Source organism: Magnolia sinica, chromosome 14 (genome assembly GCF_029962835.1).
Source record: "Magnolia sinica isolate HGM2019 chromosome 14, MsV1, whole genome shotgun sequence".
Classification (NCBI taxonomy): Eukaryota; Viridiplantae; Streptophyta; class Magnoliopsida; order Magnoliales; family Magnoliaceae; genus Magnolia; species Magnolia sinica.
In genome coordinates this window covers 62,615,029-62,628,485 of record NC_080586.1, presented here as the reverse complement: position 1 = coordinate 62,628,485, position 13,457 = coordinate 62,615,029, and the positions used below count along the sequence as shown (strand labels likewise).

Below are 13,457 nucleotides of genomic sequence, written 5' to 3'. Positions count from 1 at the left end.
GGGTAACGCCATTACAGTTTTGGTTTTTATTTGTAGCGAGCACTAGAGAATGCATATTTTGTCAGTTTCATTAGTGGATGAGCACTGATGTTTTAGAGTTGTGTGCATTACTCTAAAACATAACCACGAAGTTCTGAGTTGTTCCAAGGACTAGTTAGAATAAAATTCAGAATTACCAGCCCACATAACAACTCTTCTAGCATTCTCAATTTTCTTACGCTCATCACTTCTATTAGGTTTATGATCTTTAGAAAGAGCTATGGCTGTCCAGTAGGAAGAACATGAAAACTGAAGTTAAAACTTTAAGTTGCAACTAATTGCCTCCAGTATTCATATCTAGAGAGATAAATCCCATAAACTGGGGCACAAGTACTGAACAATCGTTTAAAAAGCATGCTCGAGATCTTGAGTAACAATTATTTTATTTTTTTTAAAAAGGAAATAGAATATGTCAAAGTCCAAAAGAAAATATGCATGTTAAGGAACAAGAAATACTTATCAATATGCAGGCTAAAAGCAGTCCAAAAAGGAAAATTGCTTCACGAGGTGGAAAAAGAATGGGATTCAGAACTGCTGAACAAGCTTCACCTTAATCTCGCATTTCAATTATGACACCAACAGAGTTTTCTTTTTAACACTAAACAAAGTATGCTATTCGTATGTGTCGAGTACGTTATCTCTTAGCAACACCATCCTTCTGTTCTCTCCCACCAAGGCTTATGTTTGGGGTTGGTTGTTACTCTCATTTGGGTTTCATAATCACTAACTCACTTTTAGTTCTACTTATAATAAGAATTCCATGTAAGAAAGAAAGAGAGAGAAATAAGATGGGTAATGTGGAACAGAAAGAGTCTATGGACAATGTGGAACAGAAAAGAGTCTTGGCCGTTCCATTGTCTAGGGAATTTTCCAGATCTGTTCCGTACATGATTTATACATTCTCAAGCTGACCACCAGGCGTGAAAGAACAAAATATACTCCAATTGGTGACTTGAACCCAAAGCCATGTTGTAAAAATAAAACAATCTTGTAACCACTAGATGGACTAATAACAAGGATACTCATCCTTTTTAAAGATTGCAATATCAGAAATGTATCAGATGCATATCTGCCACACATGCACATGTATATGAACTCCTGGTTTTCCAAAAATACTATCTACCAGCCTATCCCAGTTCCTCACCCTTAACCATTGAGAAGCTAGTTCTCTTTTGAAACCAACCACTAAGTAGCTAGTTTCTGTTTTGAAACTAGAGGTTCAAAGATGTGCACTCTTCGAATGCCTTAACAATTGGACTCGAATAGAAAACATCACGACCACAATCTCATGAGTCTCAGAAAGTTGTGAACAGGTTTGGAACCCAAAATGATAAATACAACACCCAATACTCATAGACAAGCATGGAGGACTGGTGATGCAATTTTTTGTTTCCAATCTATAAAGTTTTTGCATATGCATAGACAAGCATGGAGGACTGGTTGTCTTCCTTTCAAGTCTTAGTAGAAAGCAACATAATTGCAATTTTGAGCCTATTTCATTCATATAAATAGTAAGGGCGGTAGTTGCAATATTGATTGTTTCTGTATTTTTTATATGATCATCGATAACTTATGCATCCAAGTTTAGCAATAGTTAATTATAAAGGTAAAAGATTGTTGGCCACATAAAAAAAAAATCTTAAAATAATGCATATAATTGATAAAATTTGATGACTGTGCTTTATCTTATTCTTAAATAAGTGTATGCTTGGTTCATCCACTCTGTTCAGCATGTAGATTATATAACAGTTCTTGCTTCCCTTGTCATTGTTTATTTCTCAGGGGCTACATTGAAGCAATTAGGGAGATAGAGCAGCAACTTCAGAATGGGTTTGGCGAAAGTCGATTTGATGACATTGTTGTAGCTTGTGGCAGGTCATACTCTTCTCTAGCAAACCACAGCTAACACACAACAGTCCTCTTAACTCATATACTAATACAACTATGTTATGTATTATTCAGCTGGACCTTTAAAGGTATAGTTATATTGTATATGAATTACCATTTTTTTCCAATAATTAAAGCGTTATGTAGTATATGAATCATGTATCAATATGGCTACAACACTTCTGTATTCTGTAATGGGCAATCTCTTGTGATAGTAATAGACACAAGGAACCACACATGCTTCCTAAATTTCAAGTTTTTACAAAATTGTATAGCTCTAAGCCTGTAACAATTCCAAACCACATACCTTTGTTTCTCAATAACATAGCATTGTAAGTAATTGCTGTAACTTGGGAAGTGTCTCATGTTTCGGTGTAAGAATTGTGAAGTTTAGTAAAGTAAAAATATTATCACGTCCTTATGAAGTATTAAAATGATATCATTATATAATATAATGTGTGTGATCCTGATATGATGACATATTTATGTTGAGAGTGCTGAGCGTTGGTTCAAAATTGGAAACCAAAGCATTTCTCTTAGCTTCACTATTCACTTTCTGAAATCAATTCTCCTCTCATGCATTTTGCTTATTCATGATTTACATGGGTGGCTAATATTTTTCAGTTTTATTAGTTTTTGGAAGCTTCAATTTTCTAAGGATATATTAGAAATTCCCAGTTCCTAAGTGGGATATCTTCTAGACCTTCCAGTGGATATCTTGTAATTTGGAGGGGAAAATGTGGAAGAATGGAAGCCCATTACTGTGAGTGTTGTTTTCCACATACTCCAAATGCATGCCAGACCATGTTGGCTCTAACTAGAAGCTGGTCATCATCATCTAAGCCTTATACCAACTAATTGGGGTTGGCTACATACATCTTTTTCCGCCATTCCACTCTATCAAGGGCCATAACTGCAGTCATACACTTACTATCCTTTCTTTGAATGCATGAAGATGCAATGAGACTTGAAAATCTCTTACAATCCAACAACCACTTTACATGCCATCACATGTGCCTAGATAGAAAACAACTGCAAGATCCAAGCTGTCCATCAGTGGGGCCCTGTTCCTAGTCAAATTAGCAGTCAATCCATCAGATGGAGCAAAGTCTAGAAAACAAATGGACAGCTAAAACATGCTTGGACAGCCATCAATTTGTCCCATATGTAGTGGCCTACACAATCATACAGATGGGCCATAGCCCAAAAATCAGGGGAATCGACTATGTTAGTCATCTGATCAATGGTACAAATGGACTTAATGCAAAATTGAGTGCACTTACAAAGCTTCTGTTGGGTCACTTCAGTGTCATTTCTCAAAGAAGTAAAAAACGTTCTTACTTGATAGATAGATTAAAATCTACTAATTTGCAAATCTAAGTGCCAATCTAATTACAATTGGGACTGGATTTCAATCCAAGGACTGGATTTTTTTTTTTAATTTTTTATGTTTTTGTTTAAAGGGACTGGATTTCAATCCAAGGGCTCTTATCTGTTTGGCCACTTCAGCATGAGAATAAAGATGGTCTCGGGAGATTCAGATCCTGAGAGAAACTACCATTGCTTTTACCTTCTTTGTTCAGCACCACCTAAGGTAGTTATTCTCCTCTTTCACCTTACTTACTTCCTTATCTGTCTGAGATAAACAGCTACCGTCTCATTTACTTTCTTTGCGTCATAAGACTATATGCCATTTTTTTATACTTAAAGAGCCATGATTTTGGAATTATGGACTCAACCTTGCAGGATATTGAGAAGTACAAATTGGGGAACCCCAAATCATTCCATTACCTCAACCAATCTAATTGTTATGATCTAGATGAAGTAAATGATGCTCATGAATATCTTGCAACCAGGAGGGCTATGGATATAGTTAGAATCAGCGAGCAAGAACAGGTCAGCCTTCCTCTGTTAATCTGATGCTATGTTGGGTTCACCTCTAGGTAGAAATTATTTCTTGGATTTGGTTGCTCAATCAGATTTCCGATAGTTACTATTCTCTTCAGGTGGCTATTTTCAGGGTTGTAGCTACTATTCTTCATATTGGTAATATTGATTTTGCAAAGGGAAAGGAGATAGACTCATCTGTTGTTCCTTGTAACCTATAACCTATAACCTATAACCTATAACCTAAACTTATAACCTATAACCTAAACCTAAAACTGAAACATGAACCTATTACCTAAACCTACCTAAAACCTAAATGTATTCTCAAATCCCTAAACCTAAACCTACACCTAATCCTAATCTCAACTCCCTAACCTAAACCTAAACATAAACTTGAAAACCCAAACCTAAACCTGATCCCCGAACTCGTACTTGATTTCTTAAACCTAAACCTTAACCTATTCTCAATTCTCTAAAGTTATAACCTGTAACCTATAACCTATAACCTACACCTAAACCTAACCTAAACCTATAACCTTAACCTAAACCTAAAACCTAAACCTAAACCTAAAACCTAAATGTATTCTCAAATCCTTAAACCTAAACCTACACTTAATCCTAATCTCAATTCCTTAACCTAAACTTAAACTTGAAAACCCAAACTAAACCTGATCTTAAACCCGAACCCGATTTCCTAAACCTAAACCTTAACCTATTCTCAATTCCCTAACCTATAACCTAAACCTAAGCCTTAACCTAAACATATAACCTAAGCCTTTACCTAAACCTAAACATATAACCTTAACCTAAACCAAAACCTATAACCTAAAACTTAACCTATAACCTATAACCTATAACCTAAACTTATAACTTATAACCTAAACCTAAAACCTAAACCTGAACCTATTACCTAAACCTACCTAAAACCTAAACCTAAACCTAAAACCTAAATATATTGTTAAATCCCTAAACCTAAACCTACACCTAATCTTAATCTCAACTCCCTATCCTAAACCTAAACCTAAACTTGAAAACTCAAACCTAAACCCGATCCCGAACCCGAACCCAATTTCCTAAACCTAAACCTTAACCTATTCTCAATTCCCTAAAGCTATAACCTACAACCTACACCTAAACCTAACCTAAACCTATAACCTTAACCTAAACCTAAACCTAAAACCTAAATGTATTCTCAAATCCTTAAACCTAAACCTACACCTAATCCTAATCTCAACTCCTTAACCTAAACCTAAACTTGAAAACCCAAACTAAACCCGATCTCAAACCCGAACCTGATTTCCTAAACCTAAACCTTAACCTATTCTCAATTCCCTAAAGCTTTAACCTATAACCTATAACCTGTAACCTAAACCTAAACCTTAACCTTAACCTAAACCAAAACCTATAATCTAAACCTTAACCTATAACCTATAACCTATAACCTAAACTTATAACCTATAACCTAACCTTAACCTAAACCTAAAACCTAAAACCTAAACCTATAAACAAAACCTAAAACCTAAAACCTAAACCTAAACCTAAAACCTAAATGTATTCTCAAATCCCTAAACCTAAACCTACACCTAATCCTAATCTCAACTCCCTAACTTAAACCTAAACTTAAACTTGAAAACCCAAACCTAAACTCGATCCGGAACTCAAACCCGATTTCCTAAACCTAAACCTTAACCTATTCTCAATTCCCTAAAGTTATAACCTATAACCTAAACCTAGGTTTTGAGTTTAAAAGTGCATCCTAGGTTTGAACACATTACTCATGTTGGATTTTGCCATAGTTTAGAAGATTTGTAGGTTCATTTTTGATTTCTTCATATATAAGTGTTTTTTTTGTCTTTCGTCCTTTTGAGATGTGTACAAAGGCATGCTTATTTGATTGTGTATACAAATGTTGATTTATATAGACTGACAAGCTAAAGAAGTCAGTGGAGGATGAAATTCATTTTCTCAAGGGAAGGGTTTCAGAACTTGAAAGTGATCTTGTGTCAAAGTCCACAGAAGTTACATCTATAGTTTCAAGGAAAGAAGAAGCTATATCTTCTGCAATTGCTGAAATTGACCGTCTGAAGGAAGAAAATTCTGTAAAAGCATTATTGAATGCATATGGAGGGTGTTTACTATGTTGGAGTGTATTTGTTTCTTGCATATGAGGGCACGCCTTAGTTGTAATTCTTATGATAGGTTGAGCAAAGTGAAGTATTATTTATTTAGAAATGTGAATGTAGGATGCATTGTATGATTTGATTGCTATTTGTAATAAATGCATCATTTTTTTTCTAATTGCATTTTATGTACTATTTCTATCAGCATTAAGCTTAGATGAGTTATCAATCACAGGAGGTTCTTCAATGGAAATAGGTCGTATTATTACAATTTTTTAAAAAATAGCAACAAATATAATTCATAGCTATATCTACGGCTTTTGTCTGTAGCTATTGGTATCTATTGCTACGGATATTATTGGTGCTATTGGTATCTATTGCTACCCTTTTGCTACGGATAAGATCCGTAGCACGTCCGTCACTATTGGTGGGGTAGCCAAAGATATTGCTACGGATATAATCTGTAGCTATTGGTATCTATTGCCTTGGATATAATTCGTAGCTATTGAATCCATGGCTACGGAAATAATTCATAACTAGACCTTTAGCTACCCCACCAATAGCGACGGACATGCTATGGATCATATCCGTAGCAAAAGGGCTTTTGCTACGGTTTTTGGCCGTAGCCTTTGCCTGTTTTTCTTGTAGTGATCAAGCCAGAGATCTGGGGGGTCTTATGCATGGTTGGCATGTTTATGGACATGGACAAAGAGTGCACACTGCAGCCCGTATTTTCTTCATCTGCAAGGTCAGACCCATTCACGGGAGGGCAGTTTCATCCGTTCCCCGTGACGCTGTCAGAAAGTTATATAAATGACATTGGTGTTACGCGTGACTAGCCGTTGACGACTTCTTGGCCTTTTAGGGTTTTTAGTCATTGGCTCCGTCTGTTGCCCACATGGGTATGCATATGATGGCCTTCACAAGCTTTTTAGGGCCAATGGCTTCTCACTGCTGCCTGAATGACGATGGTGATAGGCCTTATGTGTAGTTGGTCATATATGGCTTGGCTAGCTTGCCTTGAATGATAAACTGTTGCCGTTGACGTGATAGTTGTCGTACAGGCTTTGCTAGAGATAACAAATCCATAACTGAAGGTAACAGATCAATGATTGATATATCGCCCCTGCTGCTGTTGATGATATTATAAAATTTGATCCGAATGGAGCTTCAACTTGGTAATAATATCAATTTCAATAAACTTCAATAGTAGAATAACGAACAAGCGATTTGGCGATGGCAATGGTAGTTTTGCTAATCTAATCCAGCAATCATCGTCAGTGCTCGACAATAGTAATATATTTCAACTTGATATACTTGGGAATCTGCCTTTTATTCATGTATGACATCGACGTTCTGAGACTTGACATTCTAAGGCTTTGTATTATGAGACTTCGTATTCTGAGACTTGCATTTTGAGACTTTGTTTATCTTGCCCCCTTTTGATTTGGAAGTATTATGTTAATAATCTTCAAAATCAAAACTGTAATTTATCTTCAAAGATAACGTATTTTGTATGCTTTTGTCTGCCCCCTGAATAATTATGCCGTGAATCTTCTAAGTCAAAACAGAGTGAATCTTTTGAGTCAAAATGCCGTGAATCTTCTGAGTTAAAATGCCGTGGATCTTCTTAGTATTCAAGGATGATATATTTTGTTTAACTGGTAGGTATATTGATGAAAATTTGCCCCCATGATGAATATAATTGTTTGCTTTCTTATTGTCTGTTCTTCTATGGAGCAAATGTTTTCAATCGGGACCATATGTCCTTACTTTCTTGCTGATTCCATATATCTTCTTTATGACAATTTCTACTATCATCGATCATCTTCGGTAGAATACCTTTTTCTTCTTTGCTTCATTTCCTTTGATTTCTCTGTAGCTAGCCATTGATTCTTCATAGGAAGTATATTGTTCTTCTTCGACTGTATGTTTCCCTTAGTCATTAAATTGTCCGAACCCTTTCTTTACTTTATTAATTGTAGAATCACCCATGTTTTCTTTATCGAGTGATTCGATTCTTTACTTTTAATGATTCTTTGTTTTGCTTTTCTTTCTTCGGCAATATCTATTGTTGTTCTCTTTAGACTTTGAAATAGTCGATTCATATGAGAGTTGAGTAGCTTCACTTTGATTCTTTTCAAATTGACTTGCTTTTCTATTTGGCAAGTTGTGAACACGATGCCCCCACGGTTCTCTATTGACTGATGAATTTGTTAATTAATTCATCTACTCGTTGGCATGCAGTGCCTAATTCAGTCAAACTAACTTCTTATCTAAAGGCCTTAGGGAGAAATGTTGTTCATGATAGTCGCTGATATTGAAGGAGAAAGTGAAAACTGCATTTACTGATGCTGTTGAGGAGGATAATCTAAGTGAGTGAGGTAAAACTGCGCCTCGTAACATTTCACATGATCAACCTGTTATCTATACTCGGCAGGACGATATTCTTTGTGAGACAAGATTGGACCTTTCATCTTTGGATGTTACCATCAACCATCCTTTATCATCTTGCTATGCTACCGATGTGAAGTAGATAACCACATTAGTCGGGAGAAAGGCCATTGCGGTATACCTGTCATTCAAAACAGAGTGTTAGTTACTTTGATTAAATAAAATTATACTTTCTTTTTAGAAATGAAGGGGAGGATGTTCCCACTGAGAATCGCCATTTTGGCGTCTATACAGACGCCAAAAAGTGATAAATGTTCTCTGAATATTTTCTAAATTACCATTGAAAAGAAATCCCCAGCAAAGTCAACATTTTTTTTGACAAGAAACGAATGCATTTGATTTGGGAAATTTTATTCAATGATAATAAAGAATTCGATGAGAGAACAATGATCACAAGATGTTATTCATTCTGAGTTCATTTACATCCTCGGATATCCCTTGATTCTAGAAACAGAGTACAATCAATCAACACAATGAATGAAAGAGAACACAACCCGATGGTGATTTTGGCAGCATTTCGATGCTTTTGATGTTCATCGCAAAGGTGGATGGGTTGTGTGGACTTGAAACCCTTGATCTAGTCATGCGACAGGTTTTGATCATCCTTACGTTCATCTTTCCAGTCGTGCGGACAAACTTTCTTTCTCTTGGAACTCTTTCTCTACGCTTCAAATTTCTCTCTCCTCTGTGAGCTCCTTGAGACCCTCCATCATAAGTGGGGTGCACAAGCTTTAGTCAAGGTGGAGTGCACAAGGTTTACTTCAAGATAGAGAATGGCACAAAATGCTTTCATTAAGACAAGAGAGCATGGAATATGGTGCAAGAGGCTTCTGTCTGGACAATCTTGCTTCTGTTTGGACAAGTTAACTTCTGTCTGGACAATATTCCTTTCAAAGTGGCACATGGGACTTACTTCAGGACAACAAAAACCTTACATTAAGACAAACTCCTCTCAAAGTGGTGCATGGGACTTGCTTCGAGATAATAAAATTCTTGCATTAAGACAAAGGAGAGAGAGAAGGGTGTATGGGACTTGCTTCAGGATAATAAAAGCTTTGCATTAAGACAAAGGAGAGAGAAAAGTGGCACATGGGAATTTCTCTTGGACATGTCTCCACATAAAGTGGCGCAAAGGCTTCTTTGCAGAAATGGTTGCGTGGCTCGCACAAAGGGTTTTTTATGGAAGTGGTTGTGTGGGTTCGTGCAAAGGGTTTTCTTTGTAAAAGTGGTTGCGCAAGTTCGCGTAAAGGGTTTTCTTTGCAGAAGTGGTTGCGCGAGTTCACGCAAAGGGTTCTTCAGGACATAAAATGCATCTTGTTTGGACATTGTTCCACATGAAGCGTCACATGGGGCTTTTTCCTCAGAGGGTTTTGCATGGATAAGCACAACAGGCTGGGGTTTGCGCGGATGGCGCAACAAGATTTCCCCAAAATGGGGTTGTGCAGATGACGCAAAAGGATTTTCCCAAAAAGGGGTTACACAGATGATGCATCAAGATTTCCCCAACAAGGGGTTGCCCAGATGGCGCAACAGGATTTCTCTAAGAAGAGGTTGTGCGAATGGCGCAATAGGATTTCTCTCTCTTCCTTTCTTCAATGAGAGTAGAGATAAGCATACTCTCATGTTCTTGCTAAAGGTGGGAAGAAATCACCACCGGGTATGTCTCATCTTGACCTAAATAGACATATTTCAAATTAGAGGGCAAAGATTTTAAGTCAAGCTTCGATGCCTTGAGGGTAGATGGTAAAGGCACTACATCACTTTGGGGTAATTCTTCAAATTGTGGCTTCCACCAGTTAACTTCAAGCACTGGCATAGTATCCAGCATGGTTCCCATCTCCCTAATCACATCATCATCTAAATCATGGGAGTAGGCCAGGCACATCTCTAGAGGGTCAAAGGATAACGTCGGAAAAGTTCTATCTTCCATGAAAGAGTTAATTAGATTAATATCGTGGTAATCGTCATCTTCCTCTAACTGTTTGCCTGTATTAAAAAAGATATTTAGTTCTAATGTCATATTTCTAAAAGACAAACTTATGACTCCATTCCTGCAGTTAATGATTATGTTTAATGTAGCAATGAATGGGTGACCAAGAATGACGAGAATTTGAGTCCTTATGTCCATAATGGGTTGAGTGTCCAAGATGATAAAATCTATCTGGTAGTAAAATTTGTCAACCTGGACCAACACATCCTCAATTATCCCTCAATACATAAACTGAGCGATCGACAAGTTGTAATATGGTCGGGAGGGGTTTTAATTCACCTAGACCCAGTTGTTCATACACTGAGTAAGGGATCAGATTTACACTCGCTCCGAAGTCAAGAAGTGCATGCTCAATCTGGTAATTCCCAATTACATAAGCAATGGTTGGGCTACCAGGATCTTTATATTTCTATGACACATCTTGCTTCAGGATGACACTCACTTTTTCTGTTAAAAAGATTTTCTTTTGAATATTTTGCCTTCTTTTGGTCATACACAAGTCTTTCAGAAATTTAGCATATTAAGGTATTTGTTTAATGACATCCAGTAGAGGTATATTAACCTTCACTTGTTTCGGCACCTCTAAAATGTCTTAAGAGTTAGAGAGAGGTTTTGGTGCAATCAACCGTTGGGGAAATGGAGCAATCGACTTGCTTTGAAGTTCTGGATCATATTCTTGTGGAGCAGTGCTGAATCTATTATTGTTATCCTCTTTCGGGTCCTTAGACTTTTCAGCCCTGACCCGAATGGTTTTGTCACTGGTCTTCCCACTCCTAAGAGTGGTGATAGATTTAGCTTGCTCCATTGATTTAAAGAGCTTGGGTCACTGACTTCATATTGCGGTTTTGGATTGGGAAGAGGTTGAGCTATAAGGCTTCCCTTATTCCCAATCACATTCTTTATCTCAAGCCCTTAAATGGCCTTTGTAAGGTCTTGAAAGGCTTGTAGCATCCCCTGATTGAAAAGCTCTTGATTTTGAAAATGCTTTAGAACCAAATCCTCTTGAGGTTTCCCTTGATTTGGAATTTGATTAAAAAATCCTTAAGTAGCAGCTTTTTCATTGATCCAACTGAAATTGTGATGATTTCTCCAATAAGGATTGTATGTATTGGTGGTGGGTCCATTGAAAGGCCCTTGGTAATTATTCATGGCATTAGATTGCTCATTCAGTACCTCTTGAATAGCAGGTATTGTTGGGCAATTTCAGTTGTGTGAATGTTGTAGGAACAAATACCGCAAACAGTTTCCTTAGCCTTATCCTTCTTTAGTTCCATGGCTTCAAATTTCCTTATGAGATTAGCCACTTTAGCTTTGATATCATCATCCTCTTTTAGAAGGTATATTCCGCCCCTCTCCTTTAATTGAGTGGGCCTAAAAGTGGTGCTTGATTTCAGGGAGGTGTCTCATGACTGTGCGTTTTCAGCAAGTTTATCTAAATAATCCCACACATCATCGACATTTTTGTTTATGAATTTCCCATTGCACATTATGCGATAATTGGTGCATGGAAGATGTTAATGTGCCACATTTCAAAACCATGTTATGAGCATGAACTGACAAGATCCTTGAACCGCTCCCAACATTGGAATAATGTTTCATCTTTCTTTTGGGTGAAGTTCATGATTAACTTTCTGAGGGTGTTCGTTTTATGGTGTCAAAAAAATTTCTTTATGAACTCCCTTGTCATGTCATTTCATCTACCGAGAGATCGTGGACGTAGTGAATGTAACAACATCTCAGCGTTCTCTTTCAAAGAAAAGGGAAAGTGTTTCAACCTGGCCGTGTCATTAGACACATTAAGAAAATATAAAGTGGTTATGATCTCATCAAACTCTTTTAAGTGTAAATATGGATTTTCATATTCAAGCCCATGGAATTTTGAAAGGAGTTAGATCACCCCTGGCTTAATGTCCATATATCCCATATTTTCTGGAAAAACCATGCATGAAGATGTGCTCACCCCCACAGGTTGTTGATAACTCGTAAAGTACGAGGCGATGGTGCTTGATGCACCTCATTCTCATCCTGGATTTCAGTGGATTTAGAGATTGATTGGCCGATTGCTTGGCACCCATAACTTCAATTAACTTTATGGATCTTGAGTGGTATCTAATCTTATAATAGATAGAAAACCCCTCAACTATTCCTCCTTCACTCAAGAGACATCGAGTGTTATTATGGACCCACTGCGGCATGAAACACTTGTAAGTGTTATATTTTCTAGCTCTTATAATTATCAAATTTTGTAGTGCCAAAACCTCTTGGAATCTGTGCTTGTGTAGCTCATCTACATATTCCAGAATATGCATCTCATATACAAGAACAAAGGTCTTTACCTCAAGAACTTCAAATGCAAGATCAAGAGATATACATGTTCAAGTAAAACACCATATGATAGTTCACTCCTTCAAGCTTCAAAGTTCAAGGTTTCAAAGCTTTATCTAAGGCAAGACAATAGTCTTTACTTTGGTACTCAAAGCTCAAGGTGAAGTAGAACTCAAGTACGTCAAGCTCAAGCTTCAATGTACTTCAAATTTAAGCTTTAAAAAGTCTCAAGTTCAAGTTTCATCATGTCATGATATTAAGCCTCGTGAACTTTAGAGAACAACTATCAACTGAAGTAAAAGAAGATTCAATATTCATATATTGCTTATAAGGTATGGATGACCCTAGATTGACCATAAGATAGGTCATTTTGAATACATAATTTAATTGGGTCACTTTATAAGTGCATAGACTATATTTCGATTAGTCTTAGACTATGTTCGACTAGTCCTAGTACTGGCTCGACCAGCCCAAGAAATCCTCAACCAATCCTGAGTTTGTTACTAATTTTCAGGATTTTTTATTATTGCCTCGACCAGTCCTAGAGACTGCTTGACCGGTCGAGTGAACAGTGCTTGACCAGTTCAGCAAACTCAACTCAAAGTCCATTAACTAAATTGGGTCCCACACAACTAGTTGTGGACAAGATTTGACCAGTCGTGTAGGCCACTCGATCGGTCGAGCAGACCCTTCGACCAGTCGTGGAACGGCCTGATCTTATCGCGCCCAAATTTTTAAAAGTTTGTTGGTCCTTC

General features: G+C 37.1%; 1 non-coding gene across 1 annotated transcript; it reads left to right on the top strand.

Moving 5' to 3' along the window:
• The first annotated feature begins 11,909 nt into the window (after window positions 1-11,909).
• Window positions 11,910-12,016, top strand: LOC131226420 (small nucleolar RNA R71). Its single transcript, XR_009161806.1, has one exon. It is a non-coding gene; the product is annotated as a small nucleolar RNA R71 (small nucleolar RNA).
• The last annotated feature ends 1,441 nt before the right edge of the window (window positions 12,017-13,457 follow it).